This window comes from Pristis pectinata, chromosome 4 (assembly GCF_009764475.1).
Source record: "Pristis pectinata isolate sPriPec2 chromosome 4, sPriPec2.1.pri, whole genome shotgun sequence".
Classification (NCBI taxonomy): domain Eukaryota; kingdom Metazoa; phylum Chordata; class Chondrichthyes; order Rhinopristiformes; family Pristidae; genus Pristis; species Pristis pectinata.
In genome coordinates, this window is record NC_067408.1 from 24,947,685 (window position 1) to 24,960,322 (window position 12,638).

The window sequence follows — 12,638 nt, forward strand, 5'->3', positions numbered from 1 at the left end:
GCAGAAGCAGCAGGCAACAAATGATTCCACAACCAACAAAGCTCTGCACACATCTAGTAGTGAATGGTGGTGGACAATTAGACAGCCGAGGAGGAGGAGAGTCCAAGAACATCCCCATCTTCAACAATGGTGAAGCCCAGTACATGAGTGCAAAAGACAAGGCTGATACATTCAGAAGTATGTTCAGCAGACCTGCGGAATACATGATCTATCTTGGCTCATCCTGAGACCCCCTCCACCACAGAAGCCAGTCATTAGCCAGTTTGATTCACTTCACATGATATAAAGAAATGAATGACAACACGAATACAACTCAGTTATGGGAGCAGATAACATCTTGGATGTAGTACTTAAGTAGCTGCACCTCCAGCCCAGCTGTTCTAGTACAGATACGACACTGGCATCCACCTGACAATATAGAAAATTGCCCAGGGACATCGGCTGACACAAAGTAGAATAAATCCAATTCAGTTAATTACTAATCAGTCTACTCTCAATCATCAGCAAAGCGATAGAAAGAGTTGTTGACAGTGCTATCAGCACTATCAAGCAACATTTATTCACCAGTCTGCTTACTGATGCCCAGTTTGGATTTTACCAGACCCAGGTGGTTCCAGGTCTCATCGCAGCCTTGGTCCAAAGATGTGAGATGAGTGTGACTTCTCTGAACATCATGCCAGCATTTAACCAGATGTGGCACCAGGAGCCCTGGTAAAACTGATGTCAATGGGAAAATACTCAACATCTGCAAGACTGAGCTCCTCTACCAAACTGCTGAGTCACCTTGCCCTCTAATAATAAAGTTTCATGCAAGATTCAGGAAATGTTGAACCACTTCCCATGTTTCAGGAGTCATTTCTCAGTGAAGGCAGATGCTGCGCCAGCATAGTCTTTAGTCAATTGACCAAATGAGTTTTCCAAAATCAAGACCTCAGACACAGCACAAAATCTCACGGCCTACTGGACAGCCATGATCCCTGCCCTCATATATGCTTCTGACCTGGACTACCTATAGCAGGCATCTCAAACCATAGGAAAAATTCTATCAACATCATCTCCGCAAAATCCTCCAAGTTCACTGGAAGGATAATCAAATCTATGTTATTGTCCTCTCCCAAGCCAATATCCCTATTGCTGAAGCCCTGGTTTTACTCTTAAGTTGGCTATGCTGGGGCAAGCCATGTTGTTTGCAAGACTAACACCAGGCACCTGAAATGGACACTTTATTATGAACTCTTGTCCTGGGAGCAGATTGACAGATGGGCAGAGCAAAAGATTTAAGACGTGCTCAAAGGTTTCTTGAAGTGCAATGTCCCCACTGACTCCTGGGGAGCTCTAGTCCATGGCTGCTCAAAGTGGAGAAGGAACATTCAGGATGGTATGAAGAACCTCAAGTTCATGCATTGAGAGCACACAGAAGCCCTGCACAAGCAGCAGAAGGAATATACCACCTCACAAACAGAAGGACCATACCACCCTTTCACTCCATAGTGACCTCATACCTCAACTTTGGAAGCATCTGTGATTCCCACATCTGCCTCAATAGCCACCTCAGAACCCACAAAACTGGAATAGAAACAAGTCATCCTCAATCCTGATGGACTAACTAAAAGGATTTATTGATGCAACATTAAGCAATGATGCGTTAATTGATTAAGCTGCCCAGTCAGGCCATGTTTAGTGTTCCTAATAATAGAAAGCAACAGAATGGTGGGAGTCTAAATGTCTGAATGATAACCATGACAGTAAATCTATCTGATATAAAATCTAATTAAATGGAAATCCAAATATATTTTGAAGCAATGGCACTGTGAAGTCAATGGTACAGTATCGAGAATCCTGGAAAAAGGGATTTGTCACTGGAGAACTCCACATGAGAAATTTTTACCACCAGCTGACCTGTTATCCAAGTTGCCAGATTTTATTTTTCAGTCAAAACCCAAAAAGCTAGATTCTGGAATTCTGAAATAAAAACAGAAAATGATGAAAATATTCACCCAGGTCAGGAAGCACTGATAAAGAAATAAACAAAGTTAGTCTTTGAGTTCCATGGTCTTTCATCAGAATGTAAAATCTGCTCCTCTTTTCACAGATGCTGCCTGACCTGCTGAGTACTTCTAACATTTTCTGTTTTAATGCATTTATTTTTCAAGGGTGGCAATTGGTGGCCAATCCTCCCAGAAGAAGAAGTTAAAATTTACTCCATTCCCATTTCCTCAACTATAGTGAAAATGTTGAGGGAAATGCAAAAGGAAAATGACCAAACCCCCTCTTGCTGATATTTGAGTAGTTGTGTTTTAAGGGAGTGTTGTCAAGGTGCTAAGATCAAATTGAAAATCAAAAAAAAACTGCAGATGCTGGACACCCAAAACAAACACAGAAAATGCTGGGAAAGATCGAGCACTGAGATCAGGTTTTCAAGCTGTGTGGCCAAGAGTGCAGTTTGGCAGATGGAAGGCAAAATTAACCATAATGAGAAACATAAATGTCAAGTATAGACGGTATTATTGTATATGATAATTTTACCTGGTGAAGAGTGTTCCTAGTTTGATCCTGGTCAGAAGTCACCAACAAAGGGATTCTCAACTCCTTTTTCAACATCTTGCATTTTCCTGGAATTAAAGCACTGGTTTGTAGATAGCAATTTTTATCGATCCCTTAATGTAAAGTCATACAACTGAATTTGCAGTTGGGTTGTGATATTTATATAAGAGAACCCATAGGGCAGTTGTATGTATTCCTGCAATACCCCCTAATCCTCATCACTTAATTGGCCATGGGGTAGTTATCTCACAGGAGGAGGTGGTTTTTGACCAGCTTGTATTGCTCTTACTTGAAGGTGACAATAATCATCCAAAAGAAAGTGCATCCTTTCTTGGATGACTTAAAGTATGAACAACAATGCAGTATCAATGCAAATTCAACTTGATTACAGTAAAGTCTGAAGATTATTCATAGTAACCAACTTTTTGCCAAAGTAATCTTGCCTTGGATAATGGTATTCTTACCTACAAAGCAGCCAGCATCATAGAAGTTGGTTAATAGCTGCAACATGTAAAATACTTGGGGGTGGATTAAATGGCAATTGTTTTCAAGGAACTAATGCTGATAACATATCTGGAGTTTGTCCTGGAAGCTTGATGTTGCCTCCAATGTCCTACTGATGTGGTGATCTGAAGTCCAGAGAACAAAAAGGCTACTATCACCAACCCAGTGAGTCTTGAATATGTATCCTCAGTTATCACTAAAGTCAGCAGTAGTATCACAGGCTGAAACATGAATTGTAAAGAGCTTTCTGTTCTCTCTCCTATTACAACCAGAGCTATAATCAGTTTCTGTTAAGGTAGGTATCAGCAGTAGTTTCTATTCCTGATTCTACATTCTTAAAACACTGCATATGTTCAGTCACAAATCTGGTAACAGAAACACCTTGTCAATCCACAGGGTCAATTATTCACCCATGAGTTCCATAGCCTTCTTCTCATACAGTACTTACTTACATATTATGATATAGGAAACCATTTGGCCCTATGGATCCATGTCACCTTCCAAAAGAGCAACTCCCTCATTTCATTCCCCCTCTCCTTATTTCCCTGTACTGCCATAATGTAAATTCTCTCTTACGTGTCCATCATTACCTCTTTGATTCTTTTCCATTTACCTGCACCATTGAGTAGATGACTCTAGCTAACTACCTTACCAAAATGTCTTTGGGTTCAGGAGGAAACAAGAGCACCAGGTGAAAGCTCACTTGAAAATGGGGGGATTGTGCAAACAGTCCCTGAGTATTGAATCCAGGTCCCTGGAGTTGTGGGACAGCAGCTTTAGTTGCTGCATCACTGAGCCAGTTGTTTTATAGTTTAGAAACTCACTCCAGTGGCATGTCTCTAAAATTTGTGCAGCATTTACTCCTGTAGCTGAAAGATGTCCTTGCCTTTGAAAATACAAGCCATCAGATAGATTGCTCTTCAAACAATTGGAGAAAGGAGTAATGCACTCAAAAGAATCTTGGGGTATAAGCCCTCTTGGCCTGAACCCTCTTCCCCTCCTCTTGTAACCTCCTCTGTCAAGGACACCTTGCCTTTAGATTCTCTCCTTCACTTCCTGGTGATGCCAGGAGCCACGCAGCAAGCATCCACAAGTTACTCTTCAGTTCACCTTGTTAATCCGAGATAAAAAGCAGTAATGCTGATGGCTCCGAAGTGCAATACTCAGATAAACAACAACCTCTCCTTCAAATGAATCCACAATAAATCTGAAAACAATTAAGGACCCCTATGCATAGAGTAGATGCAAGCTTTTTCCTACTGTTCAGACCTATCTCTGATCCCAGATTCTACTTTAAATGCATTAAATGGCTCATCTTGGCAGGACGCACATTGAATGAGCAATGCTGTAAGACTACAGACATTTTGACGTACATGTGTAAGGCACACAGTCTGAACTATGTGAACCAATGAGACACAATGTCAGAAGTACACTATTATGTGCCAGTGGTGAACTGTGATTTAAAATGCATGTAAATGGGGACCTGCATTGCATGAAAATCCATACCGACACAATTGTCTTTCTATTTCTGTGACTTTAAATGGTGAAACAATGCGCCAATGGGCCAAATGCCTTGAGCCAATTAGCCTCTCACCTTCGTGCTGTTTCAGCTACAGGCATAACAAAAACAAAAAATGCTAGAAATATTGTCCTCCAAATCATTCCATAATAAATTTGCAAACAAGGGTCAATGACCTGAAAGGTTTCTCTTTCCATAAATACTGCCTGATCTTCTGAGTATTTCCATTATTTCCGTGACTATTTCAGATTTCCAGCATCTGCAGTTTAATTCATTTTTCACCTGAAGGCAAACTACTCATGTCCAATAACATAGGAAAATGACCAGTTGAAATTTACATTTCTAGTAATAAAAAAATATGCAGTAGTTCAACAAAATCTATTTCTTTTCCAAACTAACCCAGCCATGCTGACATCTGTGACTTACGCAAGATTATTTTAGCCGTTTCAAGAAGACACAATACAATGTGCAGTTAACACTAGGGGCATACTATTTATAAATTCTAAATGTTAATATCCTTAAGCTGTTTTAATTAGAGTCAGTTAATATGGTTGACATATAGAATCGCCTTCTTTTAAAAAAAGAAACATCAGCTGTCAGTCACTGATGCCTGCAATTATCTCTCAACAGGACAATCAATTTAGTTTCCACTATTCGAAGTTTTCAGATGAGCCAAGTGACATTTGTCTACAAATCAAAAAACAAATGCGTGGGCTGAGGTGCTGAGCAATTGCAGTTTAGCGTTCAACACTGGAGTTCCTTACTTAATGAAAGCCCTATTCTTTCAATTGTAGGCAATGATTTACCATGGTCAAAAGCTAAGCACACAGTGCATAGCATTTCAGGATTCAGAAACCATGATCCCTACTGAGCAGGTACAAGGTGAATGAGAAATCAAACATCTTCCCCCACTAATCCAGTTTCCTACACACAGTGTTTCCTCATTTACCTTTGCTCTTGAATAGACAAGAAAGGCAACAACAGAAAGGAAGCAAGGTCCTACTTTAAATATGCAGATTGGATTCAATGAAGTGATCAGGGCGCAGAATACAATTTCAAACTGATGCCTGAAAGGACTACTATTATATAAAATAGGAGGGGATTGTTTTGGCTCACCTTTCGCCAACATATATAAAAACTCCTAAAAGGTGGATCATGGGCCAGAAGCCCAAGAAAGTAAATTTAAATTTATTTTTCTGGTCTTTATGGAACAGAGGGAATGGTCTGCCGTTTCTCACGAGGAAGTCTTAGGCTTCCTATTTACCAATCTACCACCTCCCCAGAAATGAGACACGTCGGGTCCCTGACCTCCTGCAGCCCTATAATAACCACATTTTTACCATTCCCATGGATCCATGACTGTGGCCTCCTTTAACTTATTTACACGTTTCCACTAGCCAGGGCGTCAATTCAGCCACCTGCCAGGTAGGGGCCTACAGAAGGTTCTTTAAGAGGGCAAATGATATGTTAGCTTTTATTACTTGAGGTTTTGGATACTGAGTAAGAACGTCTCATTGCAATTCTATAGGGGCATGGTGAAACCAAATCTGTAGTACTGTGTACAGTTTTGAAGGGATGTACTTGCCACTGAGGAAGTACAGCGAAGACTCGCAAGACTGACAGCAGGAATGGTGGGTTTGTTGTATGAGGAGAAATTGATTCGGCCTGTATTCTCTAGAGCTTGAAACTTACAAAATTCTTCCCACTTCTCCTACCAATCCTGGCAATTGCCACTTTAATATACCTTTTCGGGCAGGGTACAATTTCCAATGCATTGTTTTGTTTTAAGATATGTTTCTCTGTTGAAGAAATAATGATTTGGTAATGACTTTCCTCACAGTTAATTGCATCTACTAGGTAAAATGAAGGCAGTGGAATGCTTTTAGCCATGTTGCCTGGGCATCACAAATCACGTATATCTTTTTCATGTCCTAAAGTGTAACTTCACCTGTATGAATACTTTGTAATTTCCAGTAAGGGCACAAGCCAAATCAAAAATTATTATTAATTAAATTTAACTTACTGGTTATCTAAATATTCACACACATGCTTTCCCTCAGGACGACATCTCAACAGATGAGCTAAAAACGGCTAAACAGATTTATTAGACAGTAAATGGATAATGAACACTATAGAATTAGAGCAAATTAAGCCTTAATCATAGCTCCTGAGAAGTTTCAAAAGAATTAATATTGGCTGTGCAAACTGCAAGTTCCCCAAATATTAATATTCATGTGGAAGCTAGTTGCTGACCATTCAGTCCTTCTGAACTATATCAGTGATGCTTTCAATTAGAACAAGAAATATGAATTGATATTCATTTCTATTGATCCCTGATGACTAGCTGAGATTTTCTATTTTTTGCTTCTCCTTGAAATCAATATGATTATAAACTAACTAATTTTACTTAATTTATTTTCTATTCTGTGCCTGACGATGATCAGGCACAACGTTCATCTAATCATACGTATAAGATCCCTGCATATGCAGAGCATTTGGACCAAACCTCCAGAATACTGGGCAGGCAGTTTAACTTCTGCTGATTTTTATCAGTTGCTAACAATTGTACAGCAAGATAAGAATGATGATGTCAGCATGAAACATGGATGATTTGCAGGTATTTCCTTTTAATATGCTATTCCTCAAACCCACATAATATGCTTTTAAACGAAAATTTCAATCTTTTTCCTATTCTGAGTATTTTCAGTTGTGTCATTGACACACTTTATGGTCTATTTAAAAGCCATCCTCCTCATCATTTCCCAAGTACCTCATTCAGACATTTCGCATGGGAAAACCAAATTCCACATCCCCTTCAACAGTCAGATAGGCGTAAGAATGCCTGGTATGAGAAACTAGAAAAGGACACTAAAGTGAGAAGAGGAGGAGTTGGAAGAGGAGGAGTTAGAGGAGTGAAATTGTTGCATCAATGTAGACTTGTGCATTAATGTAGATTATGCCTGTCCAAGTACTTAATTTCAGTCCAATTTCATTTTCAGCTCTCTAGTCTCTGATCTGAACTACTCATAAACAATATCAGAGGAAACCCATAAGTGCACTATAATAGTTTTATATGTGTCAGTAAGTTTTCCTGTGAACCTTTTCTCCCAAAAGCATAAAGTGTAGTATTCTTTCCTTATCTCCTTCCTTTACATTTGGGATTATTCTTGCTGCCCTCAATAAACAACTTCCAATTCATGGATATTCAATCTCAATATCCAAAACTGAGCACGATTTGCCATCTGAGATGCACTTTAAAATTTCAGCGTAACCTCTGTAGGTTTTATAGCAGTTCATCGTGCAATCTTGTCATGGTACTAATAATACATAGTGAGCAAGTGCTGCAGAGAGATGACTCATTGCAATAAACATGTATAGTTCATACACAGACTGGGTGATGCACAGTGTACATACAGCAGGTATAGAAAATGCAGAAGGTTGGTTGATAATTGCAAGAGACGCTGAATTCTTTTATCTAGAAATCCAACTGCTTAATGCTGTCTTTTTCAGCACCACGGGATTGAAAATTGACAACCTGGAGTGAAATGTGATAACCAGATTCAACTCTTGCATCACTCCAGAAATTCAAATTGGCAATTCTCAGAGTGATTCACCCTTGAGCATCTGATGTGATTTTTGCTTTAGTAACATACACAATGACACAATTCCCCATGTAACACTCCTTCTGGAGCACTGGAGGAGAATTTCAACCAGTCTCTAGGACCTACCAACCTTGGAACTTCTGGGACCTGCTTCAAATTGCTGACCCATAAAATTCTGGATCTGAACATGAGGCCAGGGCCTTTGCAATATTTTCAAGTCATGTAAGCAAGCCACATCAAGCTTTGACCATGAAGTTAATCAGAAAACATAGGAAATTGAAGTAGTTTTGGTGTTGTTCAAAGGTGCAATCATTTAGAATATTTCTGAATATACATTCAGATGAGACTCAAAACAAGGCAAGAGTGTTGTGGAGGCGTGTTCACTGAGTATATTCAATTCAGAGGTTAATAGCTTTTTGAATATTACAGAGAGCTGTACTGACATTAAAGTTCAGCCTTTATCTTAAATGATGGAGCAGGCACAAGGAGCTGAATTAAAAAGAGAAAGTGCCGTAAACTGTGGGAAGAGAAAGAGAGTTAACATTTCAAGTTGAAGAGCCTTCATCTTTGCCATTCTCTCTCAGTCAGCACCAACACCACTTAATGTCATCCAGTCTCTCTTGGTCTCCATCTTATAACAGACATTCACTTTGTTCCCTCCAACCTTCTCCTTTCTCTGTAACTTAAAACACATTTAAGTTACAAACACCTGGGAATTGAATTCTATGTAGGGGCAAGGATGGTGTCCAGAGAGTTTAGGATATCAATAGCTTGTCCTGCCTGGTTTGTCTTCACTGATTCTCCTTTCTCCAAAAAGCTCTGATAGAAAAGGATTTACACCAGAAAGTTAATTATGGAACTTAAGGAGATAAGTATTTGCTATAGGCCAAGAAAGGCTGCTGAAAATTAAATGGCAACAGAAAAATAAACCAACATAAATCTTACATTTTTAAATTTTTTTTTGGTCTTATGGGCATTTCTGGTATGACCAGTATTTATAGTTCATCCCTAATTTCCCTTGAGAAGCTGCTGATGGCTCACCTTCTTGAACCGTTACAGTCCTTCTGGTAAAGTTACTGTCAGGTAGGGAGTTCCAGTATTTAGACCCTGTGATAATTAACTAACAACAATATACTTCCAGGTCAAAACTGTGTGTGACTTGGAGGGGAACCTGCAAGTGGTGGTGTTTTCTTGCACCTGTTGCCTTTGCCCTTCTTGGCGAAGGAGTTCATGATTTGCGTGCTATCAGGATAGCCTAAGTGAGTATTTCCTGATCTTACTATAAATTTCATCCTGAATATACACACATCAGAAGATAGCATGGAACCCAAAATGTCATCATCACTTTCTGATTCCAGTTTTCCAATGAAGCTTCTGATTGTTTCCTGACTATGCATTTTGTCCATCTTATAATTCATTACACCCTATATGTAAGATATTTATTTATGAGGTATAAATTGGCTTAATAATGCTTAACACTAATTTATTTTCCAGTCTCAGAATTTGAAAAAGAATTCACATTGTGAATTCTCTACTGCAATTCAGCAATCAATTATTACCATGCACTGGGCATTAAACATGCTGGAGAAAATAGAGCTCAATCTTCCAAAAGCAGAAAGAGAGTTCCAAAGTCTCATGACCATTTGACAAAAAAAAATACATCTTAAATGCATGACTCTTAACTCTTGATTTTCTCGCCATTCAGATGCATTTTTTTATTTCTCCTGCCAAAATAACAATTTTATATTTTCCTACACTATATTTCATTTGCCAGATTTTTGGCCACTCAATTAACCTCTCTGTATCCCTTTGTACCATCATTATACTCTCTTCACAATTTACTTTCCTACCTAGGATTATGTCATTGACAAATTTATCGTCAATGCCTTCATTCAAGCCATTTATATAAATTGTAAAAATTTGAGGCACAAGCCCCAATCCCAGTGACACACACAGGCTACTCCTTGCAAATAGAAAGAACCTCATTTACTTCTACTCTTTGCTTCTTATCTACTCCAATGTGTTACCTCCTACACTTTGAGCTTTTACTTTTACTTTGAGCTTTTAACCTTTGATGCACCACCTTATCAAATGCCTTCTGGAAATCTAGGTACAGTACATCCACCACTTCCCCTTTATCTCAGCACATGTTAATTAGAAACATGGAAAAACTACAGTACAATTCAGGCCCTTCGGTCCACAAAGCTGTGCCGAACATGTCCCTACCCTAGAAATTACTAGGCTTACCCATAGCCCTCTTATTTTACTCAGCTCCACGTACCTATCTAACAGTCTCTTGAAAGACCCTATTGTATCCGCCTCCACCACCGTTTCCGGCAGCTCATTCCACGCAATCACCACTCTCTGAGTAAAAAACTTACCCCTGACATCTCCTCTATATCTACTCCCCAGCACCTTAAACCTATGTCCTCTTGTGGCCACCAATTCAGCCCTGGGGAAAAGCCTCTATCTACCCTATCAATACCTCTCATCATCTTATACACCTCTATCAGGTCCCCCTTCATCCTCCGTCTCTCCAAGGAGACAAGGCCGAGTTCCCTCAACCTGCTTTCATAAGGCATGCTCCGCATTCCAGGCAGCATCCTTGTAAATCTCTTCTGCACCCTCTCTATGGCTTCTACATCTTTCGTGTAGTGAGGCAAACAGAACTGAGCACAATACTCCAAGTGGGGTCTGACCAGGGACCTATACAGCTGCAACGATACCTCTCGGCTCCTAAATTCAATTCCAGGATTGATGAAAGACAATACACCATATGCCTTCTTAACCACAGAGTCAACCCATGCAGCCACTTTGAGCGTCCTATGGACTCGGACCCCAAGATCCCTCTGATCCTCCACACTGCCAAGAGTCCTACCATTAATACTATATTCCGCCACCATATTTGACCTACCAAAATGAACCACTTCACACTTATCTGGGTTGAACTGCATCTGCCACTTCTCAGCCCAACTCTGCATCCTATCTATGTCCCTCTGTAGCCTCTGACAGCCCTCAAAACTATCCACAACACCCCCAACCTTTGTGTCATCTGCAAACTTATTAACCCACCCCTCCACTTCCTCATCCAGGTCATTTATAAAAATCACAAAGAGTAAGGGTCCCAGTACAGATCCCTGAGGTACACCACTGGTCACCGACGTCCACTCAGAATACGACCCTTCAACAACCACTCCTTGCCTTCTGTGGGCCAGCCAGTTCTGGATCCACACTGCAATGTCCCCTTGGATCCCATGTCTCCTCACCTTCTCCATAAGCCTCGCATGGGGTACCTTATCAAACGCCTTGCTGAAATCCATATACACTACAACTACTACTCTCCCTTCATCGATGTGCTTAGTCACATCCTCAAAAAGTTCAATCAGGCTCGTAAGACAGGACCTGCCCTTGACAAAGAACTCCAAATAAATTGGTTAAACTTGATTTCCCACTCACAAAACCCATGTGAGCTTTTTCTGATTATCTTGAATTTTTCAATGTGTCCTGCTGTAATGCCTTTAATAATAGCTGTCAACATTTTCTCTGTGGCCACTGTTAAGCTAACTGGCCTGTAGTTCCTCACTTTCTGCCTGCCTTCACTTTTGAATAAGAGAGTGAGATTCAATATTCTTTATTCTAATGGAGCCTTCCCCAAATCTAGGGAATTTTGGAACATTAATATCAATCATCTCACTAACCACCTTTAAGCCCCAAGGAAGAAACCCATAAGGATCTAGGAACTTATGAGCCTGCATTTCCAACAATTTGCTCAGTATCACTTCTCTGATTGTAATTTGGCTAAGTTTCTCAGTTCCTTCCAATTCCTATTATATAGCTATTTCTGGGGTATTACCTATCTCTTCAATAGTGAAGATCAATGCAAAATATTTATTCAATTCATCTGCTATCTCCTTAATTTTCATTACTAAATCCCCAGACTCACAGGGCATAGCACCAATGTTCATTCTGTTAACTCCTTTCTTCTTACTTATCTATAGATATTCCTACTATTTGTTTTTATTTTTCTAACCAGCTTTTCCACATGCTCTAATTTTAACTCTTATTAATATCTTAGTCATTCATTGCTGTTTCTTTATACTCTCTCCAGGAGAGTATGTTCCAGTGGGCACCCTGAGGACCTGTTTGCCTCCCAGATTCAAATTTCAGCCAGACTTTAACTGCACTTCTGCTCCAAGGAGGAAGGAGAATGCAAACTGAAATCACAGAGCAATTGTAAAACTTGGTTACAATTTTAATATAGAAATGGATGGAACAAATGCTGTTCATTCTAGTGCATGAATGTTCTTGGGTGGACTGCTGGTAACCCCTCAGTAAAAGATAATTTTTCATCCTTCAAAAAAAAACAGGTGGTTACAAAAGTCATCTGCATAGCTGCTGGATATGTTACCCTTACCTCCTGTGTTCCCCCCCCCCCTCTCTTTCTGATCCACCTCCAGTCCTCCCAGTTT